Here is a 15,739-nt window from a genome sequence, read left to right as displayed (position 1 = left end):
TATTCCCAAACCACGTGACAGGGCGGCGTCCACAATACATTTATACATATACAGCTTAAACTTAGCATAAAACCACATTTAATAAACTACACAACAAAAACCAACAAAAAACAAAACTAATTTAATCACAAAATCAACAAAATTAATTATATTATTATTTTTAATATTAATAAATATTAAAAATATGTTTAAAATGTAAATATTTATAATTTTAGTGATTTTATTCAAGCATAAACACATTGTATGTTTGTATGATGTTTAGTTATTCCTATTCGCGTGTAGATGCCGCGGCGCGTTGTAAACCAAAGCGTAAAATCTATAACCGTCCGCCATGATTGTTCCCTCTCCCTATTCTCGCAGTTCAGATGAGCGTCGGCAACAAAAACATCGCCGGCGCAGCGCCGCGACGCCAGTGATCGTAGCGCAGCCCTTCGGTGATGTTGCGCCACCCTTAACGCTCGATTTCACGCGTCATGCTTAAATTACACCCTTTTACCAAATAAAAAAATAATAACAACGCTTAAATAAAGTGCAGAGTGAATTTAAGGGTTGTTGGATATTTTACCCTTTAACACTTTTAAACTATCAATAATAATAATAAAAGTTTTACTGTTTAAAAACATGAGTGTTATTTGTCACGTCAAACACGTTGTGTGACTTAAGTTACTTTACTTATCAAACTCAATTGTGCGCTGTGTGTGAGTGTGGTGAGAGTGCGGTGCATTCCCGAGGTCGCCGTCGACCTCAAAGTGACTTAAGTCGCATCGCTGGATTCATTCGACTTGAGTCGAGAACGTAGACTGGTGTTCCGTGCGCCGTGCGCTCAGTGTTATTGTATTTAACCTAACAAAACATAACAAATTGACTTAAGTCGTCTTAAGTCAACCAAAGTGTGAATATATACTCCGCTGTGCGAATCGCCTGATATCGGATTAGTATTGCCTTTGGATTGCGGTGGTCTTGTGTGTTATATTGCTGTGTGTGCATGATTCTGGATTATTATCACTGTTGCACCTCTGCGCTGTTATCGGCGCCGGTGACGTGAGCGCGCGCGCGCATTGTGCTTGTGTGAGTGTGAGTGATTAACGCCAGTGTGCGCAAGCAATTAGCGCCCGGTCGTGGACGCGTTCTGTCCGATGCGATGAGTGGTAATGGTTCGATGCACCGACCCGGCTGCGGTGCGGACGAAGAACTCGTACGTTGAGGTGAGTGCAAAGTTTAAATAGACTTAAGTCACTTTTATTTAAGAAAAACATTGGGATCAAATGTTACTTTGTTGTTTAAAACGCGATAACTTTTGTTGTATCAGTCGTATAGGGTTGATTGTGGTGTCAGAAGAAAGGAAATTTAATCAGCTTTCAAATTATGTATAACAAGTTTAGTTATTTTTGTGATAAGGATGGTTTATGGACAGTATAAGGTAATAATGTTTTTTCGAGTGATAAATTGTTTTTAATGCATTAAAGTTTGGATATTTTATGTATGCGTTGAGATAATCAAAACTTGTAAAGTGCACTGAGTAGCCACTTAAATTGCGCTTCTTGTGAGGTATGACATGTTATCACGCAATTATCAGAAGATTGTGTAAATTGGGCCTAAATGTGTTTAAAGTTTTTGAATATCTGGAAATCATAAATTTTTCTTTTATAACTTTGAAACGTTATAAAATCTTAGGTTGTTAATATATTTTTATGCGGATTTCACCATATTATCGAAAATTTAATCACCTTTCGAATAATATATAACATGACACATAATTCTGCAAGAATGAAGGTTTTATTCACGAAATAATACCAAGTTGCTGTTTTGTACCATAAAAAATTAAACTCAGACAAAAGTAACAATAACAAAGGAATGTTTCGTGATAAGAAACTTATGTAAAGTGTTTTAGATAGCCAAGAAAATTACCTTTCATTTGACATATAACTTGTTATCACCACGTTATCAGAACATAGCTAAAATTGCTTTTAAAACAGAAATAATTTTCAAAACCATAGTAAAATTGCTCTAATTACAAATTCAAGGTTATTTCATGTTGTAACAACAATTGTAATCATTTTCATTGAAGTGAATTCGAAGAATCCGTGAAATAAAAACACGTCGACTCGAATTTCTGCGAAAACCGCTCGTTAGGACAAGAATATTGTCGACAGCGTTCGTTCGAATTCCGGCAGATTCCGAAAACCGCAGCACAAAACAGCATAATGCAATCTAGCATAACGCCGGTTGTGTAGTGCACACTAAGCACATTCATTTTCTACGCTACTCGTAGAACTCACTCTGCGCTCTAGCAATGCGAAAGCTTGCTTGCTGCGCTGGTTCAAAAGTTCTTCAGCTGTTTGTATGCGCATGCAGAGCAAAGCGAGCAGTTCACACACAGAACGCCGGCTTGCCCGCAGGCATCCGCCATAGTCATAGTCAGTCGATGGTCGTAGGTTGTAGTGTAGTCCCCTTTTTCGCTGCGAAGGCTTTGTGAGTGCCCCAGCGCACCGGCGCAGGTAAAAAGGGCACTGAAGCGGCGCGCAGCATGACAGTCACATATAATAACGTAATAAAGCGTGAAAAGGGAGGCACACACTTCAAGGGGTGGGCAGGGAGGGTGGAAGTATACAGCGTTTACGTGTTTTTCATGTTCTCGAGGGTTTTAGTGATGATATCAGACTTTATAATGCGAAATTTTATAGTTTTTGGGGAATTCCCGCGGAAAATATTTTGTGATGAGTTTAATGTGCAATAACTTTTAAACCGTTTGTTGAAATTGTATAATTTAAAAAGTATTTTGTAGGGAATTTAATTATCTTTCGATTGATGTATAATGGGTATAATTTATTTATAAATATCATTTAGAAATCTGTTGAAAGTGTAAATAAATGCGAAATTTTAATTTTTTGTTTGGTAAATTTGGAAAAAAATATTTGAGGCAAGTTTAATGTTTAATAACTATTAAACCGTTGGGTGAAATTTAAAGGTTTAAAAAGTATTTTGTAGGTAATTTAATCAGCTTTCGATTGATATATAACACTTATAATTTGCTTATTTATATCTATTAGATATTTGTTGAAAGTGAAAATAAATGTAAAATTAAAAAATTTTTTTACAAAAAAATATTTTGCTAAGTTTCAAGCTTAATAACTTTTATGTGATTTGTTGAAATAGAAAGCTTTAAAAGCTCTTTTATAGAGAATTTAATTAGCTTTTTATTGATATATAAAACTTTTTATTTATTTATTTATTTCTTTTAGTAATCTTTGTTTAAAGAAAAAAGTATAAAAATTTACAACTTTAATTTTAACGCCCTGTATCTTTTTACCTATTTATGCAAAACTGACCAAATATTTTTTATTTTACGCAGAATTTTATCCACTACAAAATGAGATATTATCCCATCAATAAAGTTTTATACAACGTTCAATAATAATTGTTTTATGCAAATAAGAAAATCAAAAGTCTTAAAACTGGTTCTATAATTCTAAAAATACACCTTTATAGCATAAAATTACCATCTTTTAATGATCATCAGCATTTTCGACGTGTTGAAGAAGTTGTACGACCAGCAATATCAATGAAATGCGCTGTGCCTTGGCAACGGCAGCAGAAAAACGATTTAATAACCACGCATGTGCTTCATGCACCAATTTCGCGTTCGCATCGGAAGCTAATTTTTATGCATTTCTGCACTCGTCTGCACTGCTTCATCAATTCCCTCGATACTGCCTACTGCGTAGAAGCAGACACGCAATTATAAAACCAGTCGCTATAAATATAAATAATTGTCTGATGTCAAAGTAAGCAAAACGAAGTGTTTTGATACGTCGCTTGCAATCACTTGCAATATGCAATCATTGCTATTCCTAGTAATGGTAGTGCTGGATGTTTGGGCGGTAATTTTACAGGTAACTAGAGAATGAAAAAAAGGGAGACATTTGTTGCGCACCTTTTTGGGGCCGTGAGTCGTGGGGACGTTCATTCATTTTAGTTCGGCTTTTGTCGTCGGTTGCTGGCCGGTAATTTGTTCCAGAATGACGAGAATAATGACTTTGCGTGTAAGAATGACATGTGTCATGTGGGCACAAGCTGGTATTACAACGAGGTTTGAAAAATTACATTTGGGTTGTGGAATTTTACAAAATTTAGGCTTAGGAGAATTACTTGAACATTTAGATTTTTTTGGTGCATTTTTTATTTTACTGGTAAATAACTCCTAAAGTATTCATTGGATTTTTTGTAAAAATATTTCATTTTATAGATAATTTAATGATGTTTCTAATTACATTTAATTATATTAATTTTTGTTTAATTTTTTTGAATAAAATGAGTTTTTGTAACAAAATGTCAAAAGTTTCAAATTTTGTTTTTTAATTTTTGGAAACGAATAACTTTTAAACTAGATGAGCTAGTAATTAACGGAAAACGTTGAATTGTAGAGGATTAAATTATCTTTCATATCGTGTATAATTTTAACAATAAATTATTTGCGAAATTAGTTTTAAATTGATACAAAACTGAAATATCGATGAAAATTTTTCATTTTTTGGTTTCTCTTGTTTGAATGCTTATAACGCCTAAACCAATCTTTAGATTTTGTTGAAATTAATGTCAAATTAAAGTTTATGTATTTATCTATCATTTGCTTTAACAATTTTTAAAATTTGTTGTTTATTTCCAAAGATACAGCCAATTTAAAAAAAATATGTTTTTTGCATAAAAAAAATTAATTCCAATTTTCAACGCCCTGTAACTTTTTACTAATGTAACATTTCTTAGCTATAAAAGTTTTATTTGATAGGAAATTTAATTACCTTTCCAAAGATATACGACAATCACTATAGCAATCAAAAATTCATACTCTAACCTAAAATTACCGCTTTTTATGCTAAATCCGAATAAAATTGCGTATGAAAATTAATGAAAACATCGCAGATTTATCGTTCGCGACGTGCACTAATTAATTTCCATTGGGCCGAGATTTTAATTTCCTATCCCGCTCCAATCGGGTCGTAAATTAATTGCTTCCACTTTTCGTTCGACGGTTTCCATACTGGGCGCCGTGATCGTAGGCATGGTTACGTTCACTCACACCCGCCGCCTCATACTGGCGCACATATGGGACAATTTCCTCCGATATTAATTAACACTTCTTTCCTGTTTCCGGTGTCCCTTTTGCCCGCGCCGGACTAATCTGCTGGCCGGCTCAAAGGCATTCTTTCATAATGAACGACGCTGTTGTGTATGCAGCCAAACGTTATAAAACAAAGCGGTTCGCTGCCGGCCGCAATATTTAGTTTTAGTGCCTCGGCTGTCGAGTTCATAAAGCTTTCATGGTGTTTCAGAGCTTTCAGGATTGATTTTAACGGGTTTCTCGGGTGAATTAATCTTGGTTTTTAAATTTTGTTGTGACAAAACAAAAATATTTTAAAACTAAAATTTTATAGTCGAAATAATCGACGTTATATGATTGTTTATATGGTTTATGAAAGCTAATTAAATTCAATTTAATATGAACTATTGATATGTGCTGTCGAACGACCGGAAGTTGACTTAAAATGGCGACAAAGTAAAAAGTTATGTAAAGTCATAAACACAGTTACATTGGCCTTAATTTAATGCTGTCTAACTATTGACACAAACAACATATTTAAGTGAAATTTATGTCATTTTGTAGATAATTTAATTAGCTTCGATATGATAATGAAACATAGTAAAATTAATTATCTTAAACCAGCTTAAAATCGAATTACGCAATCGATTGCAATATTGAAACTTTTTCATTTTAAACACTTAGTATCTTTTAGTATGGCCATACTAATTAAAAATAAAAATTATCAGGTTATGTATTGTTTAATTAGCTTTCTAATGATGTATAACAATATGTATTTTTGTTTTCCTACTTAAGGAAAAAAAATTTAAAAAAAAATGCAAAATGCAAAATTTTACAAAAAATTTCATCACTTTAAACACTCTGTAAATATTAAACGGAAACTAGTACAATCACTTGTTATACTCAGTTTTATAGATAATTTAACCAGGTTTCCAATGACATATAACACTTTGTATTTTTATCATTCCTAGTTGTATTTACCTAGTGATAAATCAAAAATGCCACAATTCGTCATTCTTTCTCCGCGTTCTCCGCACTGAAATAAAACTACAAAACACGTTATCTTATCTGGTGTCGTGTGTACTGCAGCTGCTTGATGATGCTTCGATGCATGTCCAGTCCAGTATAAATATCGAATAACCCGTTTCATCAATCCACACAACCACAACGATAAAAACGTGATGTGAAGTGAAGCAGAAGAAAAAATAAAATTGTTTAATGGTTCGTAGTTTTGTAAGCTGCAAGCCGACCGTCGGGAATTTCTTGGCTGTGTTTTGTTCGTGTTGATCGGACGATTATTTGGATCACGCCAAGCGCCGATCAAATCACAAATGAGTGAAACTGGTATTAATGATATTAAGTGTTCCTCTTGAAGACTTGAAACTCGTTCGTGTGACTCAGCGCCGCAGCAGAGTAAGTTTTGTGAATGCCGAACCAGCATCATCATCATCATCAACACATCTTGATTTAGTGCCGAGTATTGTGTACTAATCAAGCAATGAGCATAAATCATTTAATTTCGTTTCGAGATGCTTTGTGTGCCGATGAAACCAGTTTCATCTCATGCTGCGAGCGAAATTTTTTGAAAGATTTTTTTATTCATTGTTAAAAACAAATTAATGGCAATGTTTATGTATCATTTGAAAGGGAATTAACTATATTTTTATAAAATAATTTTTAAAGTATTGATTTTTGGTTTACTTAAATGTTACAGAGTGTTAAAGTACACATTACATGTTTTTAATTTTTATTAATTTTGAAACATTTTATTAAATCGTTATTTAAACATATTTGTGCTTTATAAATTAACATAAATTAATTATATTATGAAAGATTATTAAATTTATGATAACATGACATTGGTTTGAAGTTGAAATGTTATCAGAATCGGCTGTTATAGGTCATTGAAGTTGCAGTAACATAAATCTATAAATTCCAAATATACAAATTTTGACTTTGATGTATTTTTAAATTAACTTCCCACTTAGCAACATACAAAAATTAATTAGCACATATACATCATTTAATTATGTACTTATTTTCTAAATTTGACGATATTCGGAAAAACAGTTCAAAAGTTATAGCCAAAAAATAAAATTAGTATAAATATGCAGGTTTTCGACCATTACCGACATTACAGTTTCCTGTACTCATAAATCATGATTCTCTATGATGATTTACGTCATGTCAACGAAAAGGTACTTGTAGTTGTACTTGTAGAAGTGTAATTAAAATTTCTGCACTCTAAAACCTCTGTGAAACTTTAACTTTAGCACGAGATCGGCAATTATAGATATGAACAAGTTGCGCTCTCCGGGTTGGTACGCGCGTTCCATTTTTTCTACTCTTTTCATCTTCTCTCGGCTTAAGGGTGTGCAGTCACTTTGGTTTTTCCGGGCAAATCCCTCGCCTGTGCGCGCGCTGGAAATCAAAAATGCATAAAACTTCGCCAGCAGTCAACATGGAATTAAATTCATAAAAAAACCAAACCAAACTTTCGACTTACTTCCACAACTTGCTCAACCCTCATCCCCGTGCCTCAATCATCTCACAAATAAGTATGAAAGAGTGAATAGGCGAATGAGTAAAGAAATTTTTCCGGGGCGTAAAAATAAGGGGTGTACGCCGCGATGTCTGTCGATTGAGGGTGGAACGGGGGTGTAGACAGAGGGAGGAAATGCAAAGTTCATCGAAAGTTTCCGTTTTTTAATGAATTTCGCGCGCGTAGCTAGAGTTAAAGTTGAAAAGTTTTTTACGATTTGCAATCGACGATTTCCAATCAAATATCACAATTTGCAGAAAGACTTTTCATGATAACATCTTCCAGTGATAAGAAAAAATATTTTTGAGTTTTATTCTCAAAGGGTATAAAAATAAGTATTTAACTTGAAAATTTGATAAAAATCGGATGATTAGTTTAGGAGATATTTTAAAAAATGTAAAATTAGTGTAATAATGTGGATTATTGAACCATTACCGACATTACAGATTCCTGTAACCATATTAATGCGTTTTAACGGTTTTTTCTACATTATTATGCATAAAAATTACAGGAATCGTCGATTTTCAACCAAATATCACAATTTTTCATGATAATGCCTTCCAGTGATAAGAAAATGAAATTTTTAACCTTTAAACTCAAAGAACATATAAATAAGTATTTAACTTGAAAATCTGATAAAAATCGGATGATTAGTTTATGAGTTATGATAAAAAATGTAAAATTAGTGTAATAATGTCGATTATTGAACCATTACCGACATTACAGATTCCTGTAACCATATTAATGCGTTTTAACGGTTTTTCTACATTATTATGCATAAAAATTACAGAAATCGTCGATTTTCAACCAAATATCACAATTTGCAGAAACAGTTTTCATGATAATGCCTTCCAGTGATAAGAAAATTAAAATTTTAATATTTAAACTCAAAGATCATATAAATAAGTATTTAACTTGAAAATCTGATGAAATTCGGATGATTAGTTCATGAGTTATGATAAAAAATGTAAAATTAGAGTAATAATGTCAATTATTGAACCATTACCGACATTACAGATTCCTGTAACCATATTAATGCGTTTTTAACGGTTTTTTACGCTATTATGCATGCAGCTGCGGTGTTCTCATCGAAAACAAAACAGTGCATGGAACAAAAGACGGAAACCATCCAAAATCGTTGTTTTTTATGCTTGTCAACCGACCGGAAACCGCACAATGACTGCAATCGCATGCGAAATGCATTTTTAATGTTTTAATTGCACGCACGCACAATTAAAATAAATATGAATGGAACTGCGAATATATTATACCTAGGTATAGAAAAAACTTTCATAATAGGGGATGTAAAGGTTGACATATCAATGGGGTGTGCGCAATAAGGAGCGAATTAAATTCGGCATGGAAATGCACTTAAAATATTTCCATTCGAGCAGCAATGTGTTCCGCAACGTGATTTTCAACCCCTTTGCACCCCCGCACTCATATTTTCACCTCTGCCTGGGCTATTGTGTGGACTTTGGGGTGGTTTTTAGAAATTAAGTAACTATCGCTGTCGGAAGCAATATTAAAGCGGTGTGCGTATATTTAGTTGCATAATATTTTTGTGTTTTGACGTTTTAAATGGTTTAAATGGGGTGGATGTGCGCGATTATTTCGCGGACGCCTTTTGGACACATGGCGGATGCAGTGTTGGACATTTGATGTAAATCGCTTGAGTAGTTTTCATGATTTTGCGGAAAATTTAATAATTATGGAATTGTGCCGGTTTTTCGACGATGATGGTATGAAAAATAATTTTTGTTGATGCATATTATTATTTATGACATTGCACTTTATTTTTAATTACATTTTCATATTTTTGTTTGCGAAAAATGTTGGTTATGTGTTGTTTTTGAATGTTTTATTTAGGTTATGATTGATATATTGTGAAAATGTTTACTTTTTATGTTATAATTATTAAACCACTGATTCGCTTGTTGTAAAATTTTGTATATACATAAGTGATTCTTGATTCTAGCCACATGTAAATTTTGGTTACGAAGAGTAGATTACTTTTGAGGTTATAACCAGAAAAGTAGCAAGAATTTGGAATAAAAAAGGTTTACGTTTACATTTTTGACCATAACTTTCAAACTAATTGCTGCCATTTAACCAAATTTGGTAATATTATACCTATGATGATATTGTTTATTAGTTTTAAGTTTGAGGCCTATACATTATATAGTTTTCTAATGATTTGCATAAACGTTAACGAAATTAAAATTCACAATTATTACTTTGTTCATTTAAAAAGCGATAACTTTTAAGTGACTTAAGTAATATTAATCACATTTGCCACAAATACGTATTAGAAATTAGCTAATCTATGCACCTAATATGAGTGATGTACGACTATTACTTTTGAGGTTATGGACATAAATCTAAAATATAACATTTCAGTTGCAGTTCAATTAGCTTAAATTGTTATGTTTATGGTCATAACTCATAAACTAATAATCACATTTGTCTCAAATTTTGCAAGAGCATACTTACTAATATAATCTATACATATACTAAATTTTACTGCTGTACGTTTTTAACTTTTGAGTTATTACCAAAAAACTTTCAATTACTATAATTGCCTTCAAATAAAAATGTTTCGCCATCAATTTAAACGTAATACTCGTACCACACAATAAAAAAATCATGAAAAATTCGTATATGTAATTATACCAATCGTAAATAAAGTCGTCCTTGTCCTGTCTATAGGAATAACCAACACGTCCGCGCACAACTCGTCTAACTGGAACGCACGATAATGATATTTATTTTATGACTGCGTACAAAATGTGTGCGCATTGTGAGTGCGTCTCGATCGCAGTGCTAGTTAACTTTAGCATTAACGTTCCGACTGTAATATTAACGTCGGGAAAACTCGGAGTCGGTCGAGGAATGAATAATAATGTAATGATCAATAAATTCAAAGAAACGCGACTTTATTACGGTTATTAGTAATAAACCTTATAAAATAACTCACTTTGAATGGTCGTGACGCATTAAGCTAGTTGCTGTGCATCGTCTGGAGTGTATTAAGTATTAATCAGGATTCAGGACTAAGTTTAGTTTGTCTCTAATTGGAAAAAAGAAAAAGAAGAATTGATTTGTTGAGTTGTTTGAAGAAATAATTTTTATTGGTGAATATTTTATAAAGTTACAAGGATAACAGGATGAAATTCTGGATTTAGGATAATAAGGACCTGTTTAAGGACATGCGATGATTAAATTATTGTAATTTTAATATTTTATTGTTTATATTGAGCTTTTGTAAAAAAATATTTTTAACTTTTTTAGAAAAATTTTATGTTTTGCCTTTTAACTTCAAAAATATCAAGGATAATAGGCTGTAATTTGGATTCCAGATTGATAAATATATTTGGAAGATATCGATCAAATTTGAACGCTTTACTTTTATTATTATAAAAGTTACAAGGGCGTAAAGTTGGGTTATTTTTAAATTATCGAAATAAATTTTCGGTAACTTTAACTGACAATAAGTCAGAAAGTTTTGCAGATACATTATTATATTTTTAGATATAGATTAAGCATATATCTATTTATTTATTTCCAAATTTTGAATAAATTTCATCGTCAGCATAATAAGTTACAGGATGTTTACCGAAATTTGTCCTTTTCTCATCTGAAATTCCCTCCTGGTTATACTTATCGCTGTAACTTCAAATGTAATAACGGGATTTTCAAAAATTTTGTTGGATTATGTTCCAACTGAGTTTGTTCTCAATTTGTTTCGATCTCTGCGGCGTTGATTATCCTGGGGAAATCTCTGTGGGCGCAGATGTCATTGCTTGTTTACTCATCAAAATGCATTAGCCGTGTCACGTCCGACGGCGTTCAGATTACGAATTTCGATTAGTTTCGAACAATATCGAGCGGCCGCATATTGACTTGCGCATTATCCTGTCGAGCCGTCATCTCGATCCTGTCATAGTCCTGAGGCCAACATCCTAGATAGACTATAAACAAAATTATGGATGCAGGAATAAAATTTACATGATTTATTTTATATTTCTATGATTACTCGTAAATTAATTAAGGTAACTTAATGATTCTTTCAAGAATTTATTCTGTCATAGATTTTGTATCTATTTATGAAAAGTTGGTATTGATAACTGTGTCCTATCAAAAGTTATTGACAAATTAATGTCAAGGTTATGAGTGAAAACATTATCAAACTTTAATTGTTTATAATCCTGTGTGCAATTACAAAAAACAAATTGTTGTTAATAAATCAGATTTAAAATTTTATTCTGAGTTTAATTATGAAAGAATTTCGTAAATAACGCTAATAGTTTTTGAGTTTTTAACAAATATAATCATGACAACCTATCGTAGCCTTTGATAGGTGATCATTTTAGATTTTTGTTAATTATTTATAAACGAATAAAGTTATTATAATATTTCTGGTGGATACTGGTTAAGAATTAAATTGTACATCTATTTTTATAAATATTTTTAATCTTATCACTCTTATCACAAGATACTGATAATTTTATATGAACCTTTCAAATTTACACAAAATTAATTTCAATTGTTAATAACTTTTGATGTAATATATTTATCAACAATATCTTTTATTCCTTTGATGTAGAATTTCTTTGGCAATATATCCCAAAAAATCATAACAATATCTTCTATAGTTTCTGTGTTATCAACGAAAAACTAAACAAAATCAAGTATTATTTTCACTTTCTCAAAACCGAAGAAAAGAAAAGCTGCGAAAATACTAGTTATTTTATGTCTTGTTCTACTTGACGATAATGGCTTAATGCATAATTAACGACGGCGTCGGAATGTCGCCGAATCGAATTAGCGTCGAGTTTGCTGCGCGTCCTTGCGAAAGGACGAATTGCGTCTGCAAACATTGACAGAGGTGTAAATTTAACCCAAAACTCACTCTGAAATCTCCAAATCTTCAAAAACACCTCTATATTCACATCTAAACTATAAACTAGTAATAATTTATTTACTTGAAGAAAATACATGGATAACAAGTCAATTATCCTGAAAATTACAGTCACCACAACAACAAAATATTTTTATCCTATTATTGGTGATTCATGACATGACAAAAGTAGAACTTATCCATCAATAACACTAATATATCCAAGACATGATACTTTACCTCGATGACGATAATGATTGGTCCTTCGAGTCCCTGCCGCTTTACATTTCAGTGTTTTTTTTCGTGTTAATGCGCCGCATAAAACAAGAAACACCAAATAACTATAATCCATCAACGGTATTACGCTCCTTCGTCCTTTTCCTGCGCGTTATCCTTAGCGTGGGAAAAACGGTGTCGCGATTGGGAAATTATATACGCATACTTATACATTGGAGGATTGTGTTGGGGAAAACGATGAAAATGGAAAAGTTCGGCATTGGGGATCGCGTGCAGCTCCATCTAGATTTTATTATGTTGCCGCTAATAGCATATTATTCATACGAGAAATAGGAAATATTGTATTACGAAAATTACTCAACATTTACTGCGCCGTCGATGGTGTATTGCTCATGTTTTTTTTTTGGGTTGTGTTGTGTTGTTGGTGTGGTGGTGGAAAATGTGTTTTCCGTAGCGATTTTCCAATGCGCGCGCGCGTTTTATGCGATTTCGTTTTACAATCCTCGACTCGCGGTGCTTGGCACTGGATGGTGGGTTGAATATACGTCTCGTAAATTACTAATTGCACGTTGGATGGTTGCCATGTTTTATATACAGTGTATTACATAACCTTAAACACAAAAATTTTATGTAGGTTAATAGATTTTTAATATTAACTTTATCATGCGATAAGTCAATAATGACTAGGGTTATGATAATGAAATTTTGTTGAGTTATCAATAAACTTATTGTTTATTTATAGATGAAGATTCATGTTCCTAACTTTATTTTTGGTTCAGTTTTTTGGGCAAAAAGTAAATTTTTTGAAACATTTGCAAATATTTACTAAACACACTGTAGTTTTTTTTGCTTTTGATTTATGGTTTTCATTTTCTGGAGAGTGATTACCAATGAAATTTTTTAACCGTATACAAAATTTGGTTACGATTGTACTAATTATTATTAAGATACAGGGCGATAAACATGGTGTTAATAATATGGAGTTGAAATTTAAAGTTTTTTCTATTGTCAATTGTTTATAATTAATTAACGACAAGAATCATTTAACAAAATTATTTGAGGCTATCACTAATATATTCACAAGTTTTTTTGCAAAATTTCACATACATAACCCTATTTTTAACCGAAATACAGGGTAAAATGTAAAGAAAAGCAATTTTCATTTTTAAAAATCATTCAATTTTAAACACATTGTAACTATGTTAAAATGTAATTTATTTCTTTGTAATTTTGCATGAAGATAGGGGAAGAATATAATATTAACCACATAAAATTTGATAGCAATAGCTTTAAAAATGGCGGAGTTATAAGCAGTTAAAGTTGCTATAATTTTTTTCATGAATATTTTACTTTTAAAATTGTGTTTTTGCAATAAAACATCCTGTATTTTATAAAAAATCATTTTTACATTTGAGGCCATTTTGGTGATCGATTAGCATTGAATGCTTAATGCCGGTTTGAAATTTTAGCTATTGTACCGCAAATAGCCTGCGATTTATTGGCCCACAAAATGGATATCACTTTTATGCATTTTTTATTTCTATTTGTGAAAATGTTATTTTTATGCTTTATCACTCATAACGACCAAACCGGAAGTGATAATGTAACAAAAATCTAAACCCACATTAACAAATAAATTTAAAATATATTTTTGAAAGAATCAACCCTCTAAGTGTAAATCTCTTTGAGTTATTGAGTAATAAATAATTAACCGACTTATAACAAAATACTTAAGAGCTTTCCGACGCAAAATTACGAATTAATCCTTTAACTTTGTTTTATTTTAACAAACAAAAATATGAGTTATTGTTAAGCATGGCTATCGGCATGTTAGGCTGTATTTTAAAAGCTCACTCCGGAAAGCAACCCTCGCAGGCGAAAAAAGCTCTCGAGTCATTCCAGGGACGAAAATGTGGAAATGTGGAAAATGTTATTTATGACTTTGGGGCTTTTTGTATTAACAGGACGCGCTGGCGGGGCTGACCACACGACTCACCCTCATACCACACTCTTCATCCCCCTCCAGCATCGTCTCCTTGTTTTCCGCGGTGTGTATTAAACGCAATACACGCGCGTTTTAATTATTACCTAAGGGTCAGTACATTTTCTCGACTCTCGACTCGACGCTGGACATGTTTACATTTTGTACCTTTTCTAGCAGCGCATACCATGTGTCCGCGGTGGTGGATTTCACGGGCGAGAGCTTTTGCTGCGCGCAACTTTTTAATGAGACTGTGTTTGTGTTTGAGTTGTGTGTGCGCGGGCGCGGAAAGTTGCGTCGGGCATCAAAATGTGAGTTTTTCGCTCTCGGGGGCGGCGTGCAAAGCGGCGCGGCGCGTGAATAATGCTTTCAAATTAATTAATTCACCTCCGAGGCACGCGCGGCGGCAACTTTGTTTGCTCATTGAGAAAAATGTGCGTAATTGTATTAAATTTTTAATAACTGCCAGGGCGTCCGGTTAAGGGGCGGTGAGCTTGAGCTTTCATGGTGGATATTATCGCAATATAAATATTTACCAACAACACAAATATTTTTAGTTTATAATTTGATATTTTTTCTGCAAAATAAGAAAAAAATTGAAAAAGCTCGGAAAAAGCTCTACCAAAGTAGGAAAACTTTCAAATTCTGAGCTTTGGGGGTGGTTATTATTGGAATATAAATATTTATCATACAACTTAAATATTTTTAGGTTATAATTAGATATTTTTATCTGCAAAAACCGAAAAAAATCAAAAAAGCTCAGAAAAAACTCTTTTTCAAAGAAAATTGTGAAGTTTTGAGCTTTCAAGATGAATATTATATCAATACAAATATTTACCAATCATCACAAATATTTTTAATTCATAATTAGAGATTTTTTCCCCAAAATACGAAAAAATGCAAAAAAGCTCCAAAAAAGCTCTTTTGGTACGAAAACTTTCAAATTTTGAGCTTTTAGGATGCATATTATATCAATATAAA

The 15,739-nt window shown here is 32.4% G+C and overlaps 1 protein-coding gene across 1 annotated transcript in view; it reads left to right on the top strand.

Annotated features, from left to right (window-relative positions):
- Window positions 1–405: 405 nt before the first annotated feature.
- LOC135803406 (uncharacterized) overlaps window positions 406–15,739 on the top strand; it is a 101,607-nt gene continuing 86,273 nt past the window's right edge. Inside the window, exon 1 of the mRNA XM_065317007.1 lies at window positions 406–1,205. The gene's annotated coding sequence lies outside the window, so the exon portion shown is untranslated. The remainder of the gene's footprint in view (window positions 1,206–15,739) is intronic.

The sequence above is a fragment of the Atheta coriaria genome, unplaced genomic scaffold (genome assembly GCF_025399875.1).
Source record: "Atheta coriaria isolate IRGN ID8LTWV9N9 unplaced genomic scaffold, Caltech_Dcor_3.1 hic_scaffold_2_pilon, whole genome shotgun sequence".
In the NCBI taxonomy this organism is placed as follows: domain Eukaryota; kingdom Metazoa; phylum Arthropoda; class Insecta; order Coleoptera; family Staphylinidae; genus Dalotia; species Dalotia coriaria.
This window is presented reverse-complemented; position numbering and strand designations above follow the sequence as displayed.